Here is a 17,944-nt window from a genome sequence, read left to right as displayed (position 1 = left end):
TGCCTTTTCTAGGGCCGCTCCCACAGCATATGGAGGTTCCCAGGCCAGGGGTCTAATCGGAGCTGTAGCTGCCAGCCTACACCAGAGCCACAGCAATGTGGGATCAGAGCCAAGTCTGCGACCTACACCACAGCTTACAGCAACACCAGATCCTTAACCCACTGAGCAAGGCCAGGGATTGAACCCAAAAACATCATGTTTTCTAGTCAGATTCGTCAACCACTGTGCCATGACAGGAACTCCTGTAGTATATTCTGAAGTCAGGGAGCTTTATTCCTCCAGCTTCATTTTTCTTTCTTAGGATTACTTTGGCTATTTGAGGTCTTTTGTGGTTCTATAGAAATTTTAAAATTTCTTGTTCTAGTTCTCTGAAAAATTCCATTGGTAATTTGATAGGGATTTCACTGAATCTGTAGATCGCCTTAGGTAATATAGTCATTTTGTTGATATTTATTCTTCCAATCTAAGAACATGGTATATCCTTCCATTTATTTGTTCATCTTTGATTTCTTTCATCAATGTCTTATAGTTCTCAGAATACTGTCTTTCATCTCCTTAGGTAAGTTTATTCCTAGGTATTTTATTCTTTTTGATGTGGTGGTAAATGGGATTATTTCCTTAATTTCTCTTTCTGATCTTGCATTGTTGGTGTATATAAATGCAAGAGATTTCTGTGTATTAATTTTGTATCCTCCAACTTTAATGAATTCATTGAGTTCTAGTAGTTTTCTTATAGCATCTTTAGGATTTTCTATGTGCAGTATCATGTCTTCTGCGAACAGCAAGAGTTTTACTTCTTTTCCAAATTGGATTCCTTTTATTTCTTTTTCTTCTCTGATTGCTGTGGCTAGGACTTCCAAACTATGTTAAATAACAGTGAGTCTAATAAATCTCTATTATGTGTTTCCATTTTTTCTTATTATAAATTGTGTTGTTGTGCAAATTGATGAAAAAACTCACAGCCACAAAATTTCTGTGTCAAAGTTATGGATAGTTTTTTAGATTTTGGATGTGTTTTGCTGTATTACTTTACAGAGATTACAAGTTAATGTACTGTATCAAAAAAGTATAAATATTATTGAACAATGGGCAGAGGATGGGAACACTGAAGAGAGACTAGAAAGGAAAGCTTCTGTTGGAAAGCTTAAGTCAATCTATATAATAAAGGCCTAGAATGGAGGGAATGGAAGAAGGAGTAGAGAAGGAAGAAGGCACTTGTTGAGTAAGAGGAGGTGTTGCTGAGGATAAGAAACTAAAAAGCTATCAGAAAGACTTAAGAGAGAAGCAATAATTGATGGGACTAACTCACTGAGAGGATTAGAAGGAAAGAAACATAACCTTGGAAGAGAAGCCATTTAGAATGAATAAGGAGGCATAAGGCAGGAACCTGAGGTAATGCCACCCTTAAGTTCTGGAATTCTTGGTGGAAAAGACTATAATTCCTAATCCTATATATCTGGAGTAAACCAAAATTCAAAAAGATGCATGTATTCCAATGTTCATTGCAACACTATTTACAATAGCCAATACATGGAAGCAACCTAAATATCCTTCAAAAGAGGAGTGGATAAAGGAAATGTGGTATATTTATATGATAGAATACTACTCAGCCATAAAAATGAATGAAATAATGTCATTTTCAGCAACATGAATGGACCTAGAGGTTATCATACTAGGTGAAGTAAGCCAGACAGAGAAAAATAAACATCATATGATATTACTTGTATGTGGAATCTAAAAAAATGATACAAATGAACTTACAAAACAGAAATAGGCTTACAACATTGAACACAAACTTAGATTTACCAAAAGGGAAGGGAGGAGGGATAAATTAGGAGTTTGGGAGTAACATAAACACACTACTATATATAAAACAGTTAACCAACAAGGATCTACTACATAGCATGGAGAACTATACTTAATATTTTTAATAACCTATATTACTAGGTTATTAAAAATAAAAATCTGAAAATATATATATATATCTGAATTGCTTTGCTGTACACCTGAAAATAACACAACATTGTAAATCAACTGTATGTCATTTAAAAATAAATAATAAAATAAAATTAAGCTTTTTTAAAGAAGAATTCCTTCTTAAAATTCCTTTGAGAAAAAAGAAGGAAAGGGTGAATCAGAGTACTGAGGGGAGTCAAAGAGTATAGCTGCTAAGGAATCTGAGAATAAGTTGATTAGGGACATGAAAATTACTGTGGAGCTGGGTAGTAACCAACCCCCATATTGACCCAATATCAGATTTCATGGCTCTTCATGTGCATTATTCTCAGGTTTTTTACTCCACTATTTTTGGTTCTCATTTTGCTTACATCACCCCATCCCCCAAGTTGGTGTTGCTTAGTAACAAGAGGGAAATTTGCAACTAGGAAGAGTTCCCCTCACTAGGAAAGGAAGAGTGGGATAATAAATCAGCTTCCCCAGCCTTTTAGTGTACTGCACAAATGTACCACATTGGTTTCATGCCACCCAGACCAGCAAAGCTGACATATATAGAGATAGCTAGGAGCAAAGAAGAAAAGCAGGGGCTACCAGTGGCAGCCACACAACAGAAGCAATCATGGTCCACAGTGACCTGCTCTCCGTAAAAACCTAGCAGTTTTCCTCACAGACACCACCACCCCCCGCCCGGAGATTTCATCAGCTTTTATCCTCCTGATCCTAGTACCACCACTTGACTCAAGTCACAGCACACTCCAGAGTACCCCCACCTGCAGGTAAAAAGTCTCTCTTTACTAAAGTCAGACTACAAAGTCTAGAAGAGATGACTGCTTCTTCAAATGCACACACAAGACCATAAGGATCACAAAAAATCAGGGAAGCATGACTCCACCATAGGATTACAGTAAACCTCCAGTAACTGGCCCAAAGAAATGCAGATGCAGGAATTACCCAACAAATAATTCAAAAGAGTTGTTCTAAAGATATTCAGATTGCTGCACAAGAACATAGATAAACGATTTAGTGATATTAGAAAAATAATACAAGAACAAAATGAGAAGTTCAACAAAGAAATAACATAAAAAGGAACAAAACAAAATTTGAAGCTGAGGAATATGATGATTGAACTAAATAATTTGATAGAGAGCTCCAGTAACAGACTTAAGCTAAAGAAAAAATAGATAATATTCAAGAGGAATCAATTGAAATTTTCCAGGGAAGCGGAAGTGGCTCAGTGGAAACAAATCTGACCAGTATTCTTGAGGATGCAGGTTCGATCCCTGGCCTTGCTTAGCGGGTTAAGGATCCAGCATTGCCATGAGCTGTGGTGTAGGTCACAAGATGCAGCTTGGATCCCGTGTTATTGTGGCTGTGGCAGAGGCTGGCAGCTACAGCTCTGATTCAACCCCTAGCCTGGGAACCTCCATATGCTGTGGGCAGAGCCCTAGAAAGACAAAAAAAAAAAAAAAGATATTTTCCAGAGAAGCAAAAAGAAAAAATATGTTTTAACCTCTGGACAAGCCTCACTCACCAGCAGGCAGACTTGAACTCTAGAATGGTAGCCATCCACACCAAACCAGCCCACCCACAAGTAGGCCAGCATCAGTTCTTTGGCTGGGCCCCAGCCTTGCATGCCAGTGATAGCCTCAGAACCAGCCTTACCCACCATTGGGTGTACAACAAGCCCAAGACAACAACAGCCCCACATCCTGAGGGCCCAAGGCAGAGTCTGGCAACCAACCAGATGAGAGGCCAGCCAAGCCTACCAGACTGCCCACAGTAGTCAGCCCACCGCAACAAGAGGACCCATGTGGTCCACATGGGAAGCATCCCTAGAGCATGTAGCTCTGGTGACAAGAAGAAAGTATGTTGCTGGGATACATAGGACCTCTCTTACAAAATACTATTTCTGCAAGGTCAGGAAATATAACCAACCTACCAGATATATAAAATCAAAAACAGCAAATTAGGCAAGATGAGGGAACAAGATAAAACCCGAGAAAAAGAAGAACTAAGTGAATGGAGATAGGCAGTCTTCCCAAGAAAGGGTTCAAAGTAATGTTCATAAGTAATGATCATAATCAGATAAAGCAGGAAAATAGATGCACAGAGCAAGAATTTAGAAGTTTAGAAGTTTTTAAGAGTTAGAAAATATAAAGAACAACCAAACATATATGAAGAGTATAATAACAAATGAAAAATACACTAGAAGGAATCAATAGTAGACTAAATGATGCAGAGGAACAAATCAGCAAGCTGGAAAACAGAGTAGTGGAAATCAGTGACACTGAACAGAAAAAGGGAAAAGAATAAAAAGAAAGGACAATTTAAAAGGCATCTAGGACAAGATCAAACATATGAATATTCACATTATAGGGTTCCCAGAAGGAGAAGAAAGAAAAGGGGATAGAGAAACATTTGAAGACATAATGGGAAATTTCCCTAACCTGGGAAAGGAAACAGACCTCCAAGTCCAGAAAGCACAGAGAGTCCCAAACAGGATCACTCCAAAGAGGAATACCTCAAGACATATTGTGGTTAAAATGGCAAAAATTAAAGAGAAGATTAAAAGCAGCAAAGGAAAACCAACAAGTTACATACAAGGAAATTCCCCTCATGCTATAAACTGACTTTTCAGCAGAAACCCCGCAGGCCAGAAGGGAGTGGCACATGATATATTCAAAATGATGCAAGGCATAAACCTACAACTAAGAATATTCCACCTAGCAAGGCTGTCACTCATATTTGATGGACAGATGAAAAGTTTTACAGATAAGCAAAAGCTAAAAGAGTTTAGCACCATCAAACCAGCCTTACAAGAAATATTACAGGGATTTCTCTCAGTGAAAAGAAAGGCCACAACTATAAATATAAAGTTATGAAAGGAAAAAGTTTATCAGTAAAAGAAATTTGCAGTAAATGTAGTAAATCTTCCATATACTGAGCTAGTAAGAAGATTAAGAGACAAAAGTAATATAATCATTTATATCTACAATAAGCAGTTATGGGATTCACAAAACAAGTGTAAAAACAATGTCAAAAACAGTATTCTTGAGAGGGTGAAAATGTAAATGTACAGTTCTTAAAGTGCATTTGAAATTAAGAGATTAGCAACTTAAAAATAATCGTGTGTGTGTGTGTATATATGTGTACACGTGTATATATATACAAATACAATTCCATATAGAAACCTCTTATTAACCACAAACCAAAAATCTATAGTAGGGAGCTCCATATGCTGTGGGAGCGGCCCAAGAAAATGCAAAAAAAAAATCTGTAGTAGGTACACACATTTTAAAAAAAAGGAGAAAGGAATTCAAAAATAGCACTAAAGATAGTCATCAAATCACAAGAGAAGAGAACAAAAGAAGAAAGGAACAAAAAAGATCTACAAAAACAACCCTAAAACAACTAACGAAGTGCAAATAAGAATATACATATTAATAATTACTTTAAATGTAGCTGGACTAAATAATAAATGCTCCAATAAAAAGACATAGAGTGGCTGAGTGGATATGAAAACAAGATCCATGTATATGCTGCTCACAAGAGACTCACTTCATACCTTAAGACAAACACAGACTGAAAGGAGATGGAAAAAGATATTCCATGAAAATAGAAATCAAAATAAAGCTGGAGTAACAATACTCATATCAGACAAAAGAGACTTTAAAATAAAGACTGTTATAAGAGACAAAGAAGGACATTACACAGTGATCAGGGGATCAATCCAAGAAGATATAGCAGTAGTAAATATATATTCACCCAACATAGGATCACCTAAATATATAAAGCAAATATTAAGTCAAAGGGAAAAATTGACAGTAACACAGTAATAGTAGGGGACATTAACACCCACTTACATCAATGGACAGATCATCCAGACAGAAAATAAGGAAACAGTAGTTTTAAATAACATTAGATCAAGTGGACTTAATTGATATCTATAAGACATTTCATCCCAAAACATTAGAATACACATTCTTTTCAAGTGCACAAGGAACATTCTCCAGGATAGATCACATGTTAGGCCACAAAACAAGTATAGTTAAATTTAAGAAAATTGAAATCATATCAGGCATCTTTTCCACAATTTTATGAGACTAGAAATCATCTACAAGAAAAAAAACTGCGGAAAAACACAAACACATGGAGGCTAAACAGTATGCTGCTAACTAACCAATAGGTCACTGAAGAAATCAAAGAGGAAATCAAAGAATACCTGAAGACAAATGAAAACAAAAACTCAGTAATATAAATTCTATGGGACACAGAAAAAATAGTTCCAGGAGTGAAGTTTATAGACTATAAGCCTACCTCAGAACAGAAGAAAAACTCAGATAAACAACCTAACCTTACCATAAAGCAAATAGAGAAAGAACAAACAAAACCCAAATTTAGTAGAAGGAAAAAATAATAAAAATAAGAGTGGAAATAAATAAAGACTAAAAAATAAAAAAGATCAGGCAGGGTTTCCTACTGTAGGGCAGTAGATTAATGACCTGGCTCACCTCTATGGCATTGCCAGTTCAATTCCCAGCCCATCACAGTGGGTTAAGTATCTAGTGTTGCCACAGCTGTGGCATAGATGTGGCTTGGATTTGACCCCTGGCTCAGGAGATTCCATATGCTGCAGGTGCGGCCAAGAAAGAAAAAAAAAATCAATGAAACGAAGAGCTGGTTCTTTGAAAATATAAACAAAATTGGTAAACTTTTAGCCAGACACATCAAGAATAAAAAAGATGAATTCCTCTTGTGGCTCAATGAGATAAGAACCCAATACAGTATCCATGAGGATGCAGATTTGATCCCTGACTTCACTCAGTGGATTAAGGATCTGGTATTGCTGCAAGCTGTGGTGTAGGTCACAGATGCAGCTTGGATCCCACATTGCTGTGGCTGTGGCATAGGCCTGCAGCTGCAGCTCCAGTTCTTCCCCTAGCCCAGGAACTTCCATGTGCTGCTGGTGCAGCCTTAAAAAGAAAAAAGAAAGAATAAAGAGGGCTCAAATAAATAGAATCAAATTTAAAAGAAGCTACAACAGACACCATAAAGCATGATAAGAGATTATTATGATTATATGCCAGTAAAATGGACAGCCTATAAGAATCAGACAATTTCCTAGAAATTTAAAACCTCTCAAGACTAAATCAAGAAGAAATAGAAATTTTTAACAGACTGATCATCAGGAGTGAAATTGAATCAGTAATAATAATAATAAAACCCTCCCTCAAAAGAAAAGTCTGGAACCAGCTGACTTCACAGGTGAATTCTACCAAACATTTATAGAAGAAATAACACCTATATTTCTCAAGCCATTCTAAAAAATTTAAGAAGAAGGAAAGCTTCCAAATGTCTTCCACAAAGCCAATATCACTGTAATAATTAAACCAAACAAAGACACCACAAAAAGCAAAAATGACAGGCCAATCATTGATGAACATAGATGCAAAAAATCCTGGAGAATATGTCAGCAAACCAATTTCAACAATACATTAAAAGGAGTATATACCATGAACAAATGGGATTTATCTGAGTGATGCAAAGATAGTTCAATATCTGCAAATCAATCTATGTGATATATACCACATTAACAAAATTAAGACTAAGTAACATCATCGTAATGAATGCATAAAAAGCTTTTGACAAAATTCAACATCCATCTAGAGAGATTAAAACTCTCTAGAAAGCAAATATAGAGGGAACAAATCTTAGCATATATATTTATATATTTCTGGCAATATTTATCATAAATTTCAACATGTAGAATTCTAGTATTAGCTGTTGCCAAACTGTTCCAGAAACCGTGTAAAATGATGCCATTTCCTCTTATACTTAAAATTATTATTTAAAAACTGCCACTCAGAGGTTCTAAAAGATATATCATTGCTTTAGTTTGCTTTGATAATTTTTAAGTCTAGGGATATTTTATACATTTATTAGCAATCGATGTTTCTATTTTGTGCTATTAAAATCCTTTGCCTATTTTTCTATCAGATTTTTGATTACTGATTTGTAATCATTCTTTTTATTTTATTTTTTATATTGAGTATATATTAATATGTATTCAGGTTTTATTTATTTATTTTTATTGAAGTATAGTAATTTTACAAGGCTATGATAATTTCTGCTGTACAATAAAGTAGCCCAGTCATACATATTCACATATTCATTCTCTCTGATTCTTTTCCCACATAGATTATCATAGAATGCTGGGTAGAGTTCTCTATGCTATACAGCAGATCCCCACTGGTGAAACGTTCCATATACCCCAGTGTGCATATGCAATCTCAAACCTGTAATCCTTCCCTCCGACTCTCCACCTGTCCCCTTTGGTAACCGTAAGTTTTTCAGTCTGTGAGTCTGTTTCTGTTCTGCAAATAAATTCATTCATATCCTTTTTTTTTTAAGATTCCACTTAAAAGTGGAAAAGTTCTGATTAACTTCACTTAGTATGAATAGTTTCTAGGTCCACCCATGTTGCTACCAATGGCATTATTTCATTCTTCTTTATGGTTGAGTAATATTGCATTGTATATATGTACCACATCTTCTTTATCCAGTCCTCTGCTAATGGACGTTTATTCCTCTATGGCTTGGCTGTTGTAAATAGTGCTGCAGTGAACATTGGAGCACATGTATCTTTTCAAATTATGGTTTTCTCTGAATAGATGCCCAGGAGTGGAATTGCCAGATCATGTGATATTTTTCATTTTTTTGAGGAACCTCCATATTGTTTTCTATAATGCTTGCACACAATGGGGACTCCCTCACATATCTTTTTTTTTTAATTTTCTTATTATAGTTGATTTACAATGTTCTGTCAATTTCTGCTATACAGCAAAGTGACCCAGTTATACATACATAAACCTTTTTTTCTTATTATCCTCCATCATGTTTCATCACAAGTGATCAGATATAGTTCCTTGGGCTGCACAGCAGAATCTCATTGCTTATCCCTTCCAAATGCAATAGTTTGCATCCACATATTGTCTTTTTTTTTTTTTTTTGTCTTTTTAGGGCCACACTCGCAGCATATGGAGGTTCCCAGGCTAGAAGCTGAACCAGAGCTGTAGCAACTTAGCAACTGGCCTATGCCACAGCCACAGCAATGCCAGATCCGACCACGTCTGTGACCTATACCACAGCTCATGGCAATGTCGAATCCTTAACCCACTGAGCAAGACCAGGGATCGAACCTTCGTTCTCTGGATACCAGTCAGATTCATTTCCACTGAGCCACTACGGGAACTGCACACAAATCTTTTCTAATTATGGTTTTCTTTTGATAGATTCCCAGGAGTGGGAATGCTGGGTCATATGGTAGTTCTATATTTAATTTTTTGAGGATCCTCCATACTGTTCTCCATAGTGGTTGTACCAATTTACATTCCCACCAACAATGTAAGAGGGTCTCCTTCTTTCCACAGCCTCTCCAGCATTTATTGTTTGTAGACTTTGATAATGGCCATTCTGCCTGGCGTGAGATGGTACCTCATAGTAGTTTCGATTTGCATTTCTCTAATAATTAGTGATGTTGAACATTTTTCATGTGTTTCTTGCCCATCTGTGTGTCTTCTTTTTTTTCTAATTATTATTTTCTATTACTCAATGAATTTATTACATTTATAGTTGTACAGTGATCATCACAATCCAGTTTTATAGGATTTCCATCCCACAACCCAAGCATATCCCCCCACCCCCCAAACTGTCTCCTTTGGAGACCATAAATTTTTCAAAGTCTGTGAGTCAATATCTGTTCTGCAAAGAAGTTCATTCTGTCCTTTTTTCAGATTCCACATGTCAGTGAAGGCATTTGATGTTGGTGTCTCATTGTATGGCTGACTTCACTTAGCATGATAATCTCTAGGTCCATCCATGTTGCTAAAAATGCTGGTACTTCGTTCCTTTTAATGGCTGAGTAATATTCCATTGTGTATACGTAGCACATCTTCTTGATCCACTCCTCTGTCAATGGACATTTAGGTTGTTTCCATGTCTTGGCTATTGCAAATAGTGCTGCAGTGAACATTGGAGTACATGTGTCTTTGCGAGTCATGGTTTCCTCTGGATAGATGCCCAGGAGTGGGATTGCTGGATCAAATGGTAATTCTATGTTTAGTTTTCTGAAGCATCTCCATACTGCTTTCCACAGAGGTTGCACCAATTTACAATCCCACCAACAGTGTACTAGGGTTCCTTTTTCTCCACACCCTCTCCAGCACTTATTGTTTGTAGACTTTTTGATGATGGCCGTTCTGGCTGGTGGAAGGTGGTACCTCATGGTGGTTTTGATTTGCATTTCTCTAATAATAAGTGATATCAAACATCTTTTCATGTGTTTTGGCCAGCGGTATGTCTTCTTTGGAGAACTGTCTGTTTAGATCTTCTGCCCATTTTTGGATGGGGTTGTTTGTTTTTTTGGTATGGAGCTGCAGAAGGTGTTTATAAATTTTGGAGATTAGTCTCTTGTCAGTTGATTCACTTGCAAAGATTTGCTCCCATTCTGTGGGTTGTCTTTTCGTTTTGTTTAGGGTTTTCTTTGCTGGGCAGAAACTTTTAAGTTTAATTAAGTCCCATTTGTTTATTTTGTTTTTACTGTCATTACTCTAAGAGGTGGATCTGAGAAGATGTTGCTGTCGTTTAGGTCGGAGAGTGTTTGGCCTAAGTTTTCCTCTAAGAGTTTTATAGTATCTGGTCTTATATCTAGGTCTTGAATCCATTTTGAGTTTCTTTTTGTGTATGGTGTTAGGGAGTGTTCTCATTTCATTCTTTTCCATGTGGCTGTCCAGTTTTCCCAGCACCACTTACTGAACAAGCTGTCCTTTCTCCATTGTATATTCTTGCCTCCTTTGTCATAGATGAGTTGGCCGTAGGTGTGTGGGTTGAATTCTGGGCTTTCTGTCCTGTTCCACTGATGTATATTTCTGTCTTTGTGCCAGTACCATACGGTTTTGATGATTGTTGCTTTGTAGTATAGTTTGAAGTCTAGGAGCCTGATTCCTCCAGCTCCATTTTTCTTTTTCAGGATGTCTTTGGATATTCTGGGTCTTTTGTGCTTCTAAACAAACTTTAAAATATTCAAGTTCTGTGAAAAATGTCCTTGGTAATTTGATAGGGTTTGCATTGAATCTGTAGATTGCCTTAGGTAGTATAGTCATTTTGATAATATTAACCCTTCCAAGAAATGTGCCAGTAAATTACTGTTTTGATAAGTGTAGCTTTGTAGTATAGTCTGAAGTCAGAGAGCCTGATTCCTCCAGCTCCATTTTTCTTTCTCAGGATTGCTTTGGCTATTCGGGGTCTTTTGTGTTTCCAGACAAACTTTAAAATATTTTGTTCTCTATGAAAAATGCCATTGGTAATTTGATAGGGATTGCATTGAAGCTGTAGATTGCCTTGGGTAGTATAGTCATTTTGACAGTAACGATTTTTCCAATCCAAGAGCATGGTATATCTTGCCATCTGTTTTCTTTCATCATTGTCTTATAGTTGTCAGAGTACAGGTCTTTTGTCTCTAATTTAGGTTGGTTTATTCCTTTCTGACCTTTCATTGTTAGTATATAGAAATGCAGTCTATTTCTGTGTATTAATTTTGTATCCTACAACTTTACCAAATTCATTGATGAACTCTAATAGTTCTCTAATAGCATCTTTAGGATTTTCTAGGTACAGTATCACTCTGCAAACAGTGATAGTTTTACTTCTTCCTTTCCAATTTGGCTTCCTTTTACTTCTTTTTCTTCTCTGATTTCTGTGTCTAGGACTTCCAAAACTATGTTGAATAGAAGTGGCAAGAGTGAACATCCTTGTCTTGTTCCTGATCTTAGCAGGAATTCTTTCAGCATTTCACCTTGAGAATGATGTTAGCTGTGGGTTTGTCTATAATCACTCTTTTAAAATAATAGATATCATCTTATATGTTGCAAATTTCTACATTTCATCTTTTAACTTAAGGTACATTTTATAACAGAATTTTTTCATTTATATGTTATTAAGTCTCTTAATTGCCTTTGTAACTTTTGAATTTCTGTAATGTTTAAAAAGGCTTTCCCTGATCAAAATATTTTAAAATGTCTTTAGATATCTTCCCCTAATACTGACCTAAAACAAATGGACTGATTGGATTGTGATGATCATTGTACAACTATAAATGTAATAAATTCATTGAATAATAAAAAAATAATAAGAAAAAAATAAAACAAATGGACTGCCAAGATATTTCTCTGGCAAAAAAAAAAAAAAAAAAGGATATTTGGGATCAGAAGAAAGTTGTAACTCAGGGTCTGCAAATATAGAAAACTACATGCAAGTCCCCACATGTCAAGGGAGGATAACACTTTTTATAGAGAGAAAATAAGTTGGAAGGGCTACAGTAAACAAAGAGTTTATAGCTTTTCATTGGTTGAGTCTTTACTAGGAGAAGGAGTATTTCTTCTTCCTATTGGGCTCTGCTATTGTCACAGGGCATGAAAACTCCCCATTCTGGTCTCTTGCCTCTGTTTAATTTTTTTACATTTTTCTCTTTTGATCAGAATTTTCCTCTGAAAACATCACTGATCAAGAGTCATGTTTTCCAGTTTCTGCAGCTTTTGTGTCCCTCATCTCTGAGAAGAACTTTTCCTGGGTGTAGAGTCTCATGTTGGAGGTAAAATGCACATATATGAAACCTATTGAAGTCAAATATGAGTAACAAGGAGAGGTAGGAGGGAAAACTCTTAGGCACTTTTTACCTAAACTCCATGTTATCAAGAAAATAGACATTGGAAAGCATCTGAAACCTTGTGTCATCATCAAAGGTTTGGCAGTAAGCTTCCAATAGGTCTGACCCAGATATCTTGGGAAAGCTGTCTCATCAGATGTCATCTGCTTCAATTCCAGGATATCTTTACTTTCAGGTCACAGATGACATGCAGGTCCAATCAGGGTTTGGTGTTTTATTGAGGTGTGTCACATGAATGTGAGAGTTTCTTCCTTAATGTTTGATGGCACAGGATTGGTTAACAGTAAAGGGCCTCTCACTCTTTGCAACTTGTGATGCTTAAAGTCTTTGTCTCCTGAGAGTCCACTGTGAAAAGACTGCTCCACCAAAATATGGTTATTTTTAATAGAATCAATTAGGCCTTTGCAATACTGGAGTATCTCTCCTTTTATCAGTTGTGTGTCAAAATAAGCAGGAGACAAAAGCATTGGGCATCCTGTGACTATTTTAAAGGGTGAGAGTTTATGAGTTCCAAAAGGTGGATCTTAGATATAAAAGGACCAATAGCAGTGCTTTTGGCTAAGGTATTTGGTGGGCTTCTACAAATTTTGCCAAATGAATCTTAATAATATTGTTGGTGCACTCAACAAAACCAGAGGATTGAGGGTAGTAAAAGCAGTAAAAGTGCTGTAAAACTGGCCAAACAGTGCAAACTTGTCAAAGTGCCTGGCCAGTGAAATAGGCTCATCAGTCACTATGAAGTTCAAGAGGAGTTCCCCAGGTAGGGATAATCTTTTCCAAATGGAATTTATTCACAGAAGAGGCAGTAGCCTGCTTGAAAGGGAAGGCTTCAGTCCAGTGTGAAAACATATAGATCATGACTAAGACATATTTATATCCATTAGACATAGGAAGTTGTAGGAAGTCCATTTGCCAGATCTCACATGGTCCATTAGGCCATTTAAAATGTCAGAGAGCAAGCCAAGCACACAGTTAAGTGGGTACTAAACCCTGTCCACCAGCAGGCTGGCACCAGCCTCAAGTCCCCCCGGCCATGCAGCCAGCCCTGCCTCCAACATGCCCACAGTAGTCAGCTCTTCCACAGCAGGAGCCCATGCAGCCACACAGGGACACCCTTAGAGCATGTAGCTCTGGCCCTCAAAGGACATCTCCCTACGAAAGGCCACTTCTCCAAGCTTGAGAAATGTAACCAACCTACTCAATACTTAGGAATAAAAACAGAGAATTAGGAAAGATGAGAAAGCAGAGGAGTATGTTCCAAATGAGAGAAGAAGACAAAACCACAGAAGGATTAAGCAAAGTGGAGTTAAGTCATCTACCCAGTAAAGACTTTAAGATAATGATCATAAAGATGTTCAACTAACTTGGAAAAAGAATGAATAAACAATTGAGAAGTTTAACAAAGAGTTAGAAAATATAAGAACCAGACAGAGCTGAATAATATAATAATTAAAACTAAAAATACGCTAGAAGGAATCAATAGTAGATTATATAATACAAAGGAATGGATCAGTGAACTTGAAAACAGAGTAGAGGAAATCACCCAAGCTGACAGAAAACATGTCTACTTTCAGCATAAATATTGGACTCTTTGTCCTTGGCTAGGCTAAAGTACAGGCCTGTGTAAGAACATACAATTAAGCTTACTGGGCCAAAGCTGCCATTAGATAGATATTGCCTTAATAACATCAAAACGAGTTGCAGTAGCATACCAAGCACAATATTTGCCATTGTCACCTTTTAAGAAAGAACCGTCAATGAACCATAAGAAGTCAATGTTAGGGAGTTCCCGTCATGGCCCAGTGGTTAACGAATCCGACTAGGAACCATGAGGTTGCGGGTTCGGTCCCTGGCCTTGCTCAGTGGGTTAACGATCCGGCGTTGCCGTGAGCTGTGGTGTAGGTTGCAGACGCGGCTCGGATCCCGCGTTGCTGTGGCTCTGGCGTAGGCCGGTGGCTACAGCTCCGATTCAACCCCTAGCCTGGGAACCTCCATATGCCGCGGGAGCGGCCCAAGAAATAGCAACAACAACAAAAAGACAAAAAAAGAAAAAAAAAAGTGGTCCATAATGATTTTTCTGATGATCTTAAACAAAAGGGCAGTGGCTGTAATGGCTCTAGGGCAAGAGGGGGAGAGGATCCCCATGCCAAGGGTTCAGTTGTTGGTTATAATACCCAAAAGGATCAATGGTGATCCAGTTTTTTAGAGTGAGTACCTCAAGGGCATTCCATTCCTTTTCAAATACAGAAATGGAAAAGAGAATCTGATCATTGTATAACTAAGGGCACTGGACCTTTAAGGCCTTGAAAAGCTCTTTTGTCCAGTTTTTTCCCATAAAATTGTGTTTGTTATTGTTTAGTAAAACATGCAGAGGTTTGACCATAAGAGAGAAATTTAGAATCCAATTTCAGCAGTAACCAACTAGCTAGAGAAACCTTGCTTAGTTTGGGGTTAAGACCATGAAATCTGTCTGGTTCTAGGTGTAGCCCTTGTTCTTAAAGCCCTATCAAACCTGGGTTTTGGCAAATAGAAAATTTTATTTGATGACCTTTCATCAGAGATGAAACAAATGAAAGATGTCTAAGTATCATTTAATTCATCTGCTGGTTTACTTTGATGACTATCTGTCAAATTCTAGAATTATTTTTCCTTTTGGGAAAAAGAAGTTCTGGCATATTTCTAAGAATTCTCAGATATGGAAGGAAAGTCAGAATGGATAGAGGCAGAGTTACTAAGGAAAAAAGGGTTTGTCTCTCTCAAAGGGCATAAATAAAAGGAATAGGTTCAGGAGTTCCCGTCGTGGCACAGTAGTTAACGAATCTGACTAAGAACCATGAGGTTGCGGGTTCGATCCCTGGCCTTGCTCAGTGGGTTAAGGGTCTGGTGTTGCCGTGAGCTGTGATGTAGGTTGCAGACGCTGCTTGGATCCTGGGTTGCTGTGGCTCTGGAGTAGGCCGGTGGCTATGGTCTGATTGGACCCCTAGCCAGAGAACCTCCATATGCCACAGGAACAGCCCTAAAAAAGACAAAAAAAAAAAGGAATAGGTTCAGAGACAGGAACCTCTTGAGGTTCATTAGAGATCCCCACTATTTGAATTGTTTAGTTCTCTGAGGCAGGGGCTGTTTGGGGGGGGGGGCGTTAACTCAATGAATTTTATTTACATTTATAGTGTACAATGGTCATCACAACCCAATTTTATAGCATTTCCATCCCAAACCCCCAGCCCACCCACCCCCCACGCCCAACCTGTCTCCTTTGGAAACTGTAACTTTTTCAAAGTCTGTGAGTCAGTATCTGTTATGCAAAGTCCATTGTGTCCTTTTTTTAGAATCCACATGTTAAGTGATAGCATATGACATTGGTGTCTCATTGTCTGACTGACGCAGGGGCTGTTTTATAGTAATAAGTTTGATCGCCAAGAGTGTGGCTCCAGTGTCAGTTAGGACTGGAAGAGATTCATCCCCAATCTGGAGAAATGTTTCCCAAATTTGATTAAAAGGGAGGATTGGGATGAGTCCCTGTAGTTTCTTGGAGCCCCATCATTAAGAACTGAGGAGAAGTTAGAAAGGCTGGTTAGAGGGCTGAAGTTGCCTAAAGTGCTTAAATTGGAACAATCTCTTTCCCAATGTCCTGGATCTTTGCAATAATAGCAGAAATTAGGAGAGTTTTGGTTTTATTTAGGAGCCTTCATTTGCTTGAGTTAAAGACTAAGAATTTTGGTGGTGTTCCTTGGAGATGACTCATCTAGAGTGTAAGAAGGTTGGATTGCCAGATTAACTAAATCTGGAATGGACATGGTTTCTGATTCCATCCTGGTTCTTTTTGCTAAAAGGAAATCTCCTGGTTCATCCCATTAATAAACATAGAGTTAAAAGCTACTTGGATGTAAACAACATCTGAAGGAAGAACAGAATTTTCTTCAAAAACTGAAGAAAACTGAAATTTTCTTTAAAAACCATCTGATGTTGATTATAATAGTTATGATCAGGTTCATCAGATTTTTGTATGCAAGCCTGAATTTGGTTCCAATCAACTGGCTTTGGAAAAGCCCTAGGAATTACTCTGTGAAGTCTGAGCCTGACCATGTAAAAAGCAAGCTAGTCTTCTACTTGTAATTCTAGAGACTTTCCCAATTAGTGATTTTCATCCAGTGTTGGGCCTGGCCTTCACCAACAAGCATATGAACTAGTTGATGTCAGTCAGAGAAACCAAGTTGATATGGTTGAATGACTATATTAAATTCCTCAGTAAATCTGTGAGGATTTCAGTTACTTTGGGAAAATCTTTGATAATGGCTTACAGTTCAACTTTGTTCAGGGAATATAAGAAATTAATGGTTTGCCCTCTGGAGCCCTTTAATTTTGGGGGGTTCCCGTCATGGCTTAGCAGTAACAAACCAGACTGGTATCCATGAGGATGCAGGTTCGATCCCTAGCCTTGCTCAATGGGTTAAGAATACAGCATTGCCGTGAGCTGTGGTGTAGGTCACAGACATGGCTCAGATCATGTGTTGCTGTGGCTGTGATGTAGGCTGGAAGCTACAGCTCCAATTTGACACCCATCCTGAGAACTTCCATATGGCGGGGGTGGGGGCAAAAAAAAAAAAAAAAAGCTTTCAATTCAGTTTGCAGGCTAATCCTGGCCAATTCGAAGGAAACACTTTGGTCCCAGAGAAGCCAAGCCAAAGGCTTTTCATCCAGTGTCCAGAGAAGAGCCTCTTCCAAAGGAATAGGCCAAAGTTTGAAAAACTAGCACAATTTCAGTGAATCAGGCTCTGTTCCTAAAGGAATGAGCCAAAGGTATTTTCAACTAGCTTCTGTTGTAGCAGTCTGACCTAAAAATTGGGCCAAAGTGTCAAAAACAGTAATTGCATATAGAACAAGACCTTTACCAGAAAGACAAAACCTAAAATATATCCCAAATAAAACCTGAAGAGCTTCAAACACAAAGAAGGCAATGAATGTGGGTCCAAGAGAAAGATTTAACTTCAACCTCCAGAGTCAGCAAGAAATGCAGGGAGTACAATGGGCTCAATTTTTTTTTTTTTTTTTGTCTTGCTATTTCTTGGGCTGCTCCCACAGCATATGGAGGTTCCCAGGCTAGGGGTCGAATCTGAGCTATATCCACCGGCCTGCACCAGAGCCACAGCAACTTGGGATTCGAGCCGTGTCTGCAACCTATACCACAGCTCACGGCAACACCGGATCCTTAACCCACTGAGCAAGGCCAGGGATTGAACCTGCAACCTCATGGTTCCTAGTCGG

Source organism: Phacochoerus africanus, chromosome 7, assembly GCF_016906955.1.
Source record: "Phacochoerus africanus isolate WHEZ1 chromosome 7, ROS_Pafr_v1, whole genome shotgun sequence".
In the NCBI taxonomy this organism is placed as follows: Eukaryota; Metazoa; Chordata; class Mammalia; order Artiodactyla; family Suidae; genus Phacochoerus; species Phacochoerus africanus.
Note: the sequence above shows the minus strand (reverse complement) of the source record.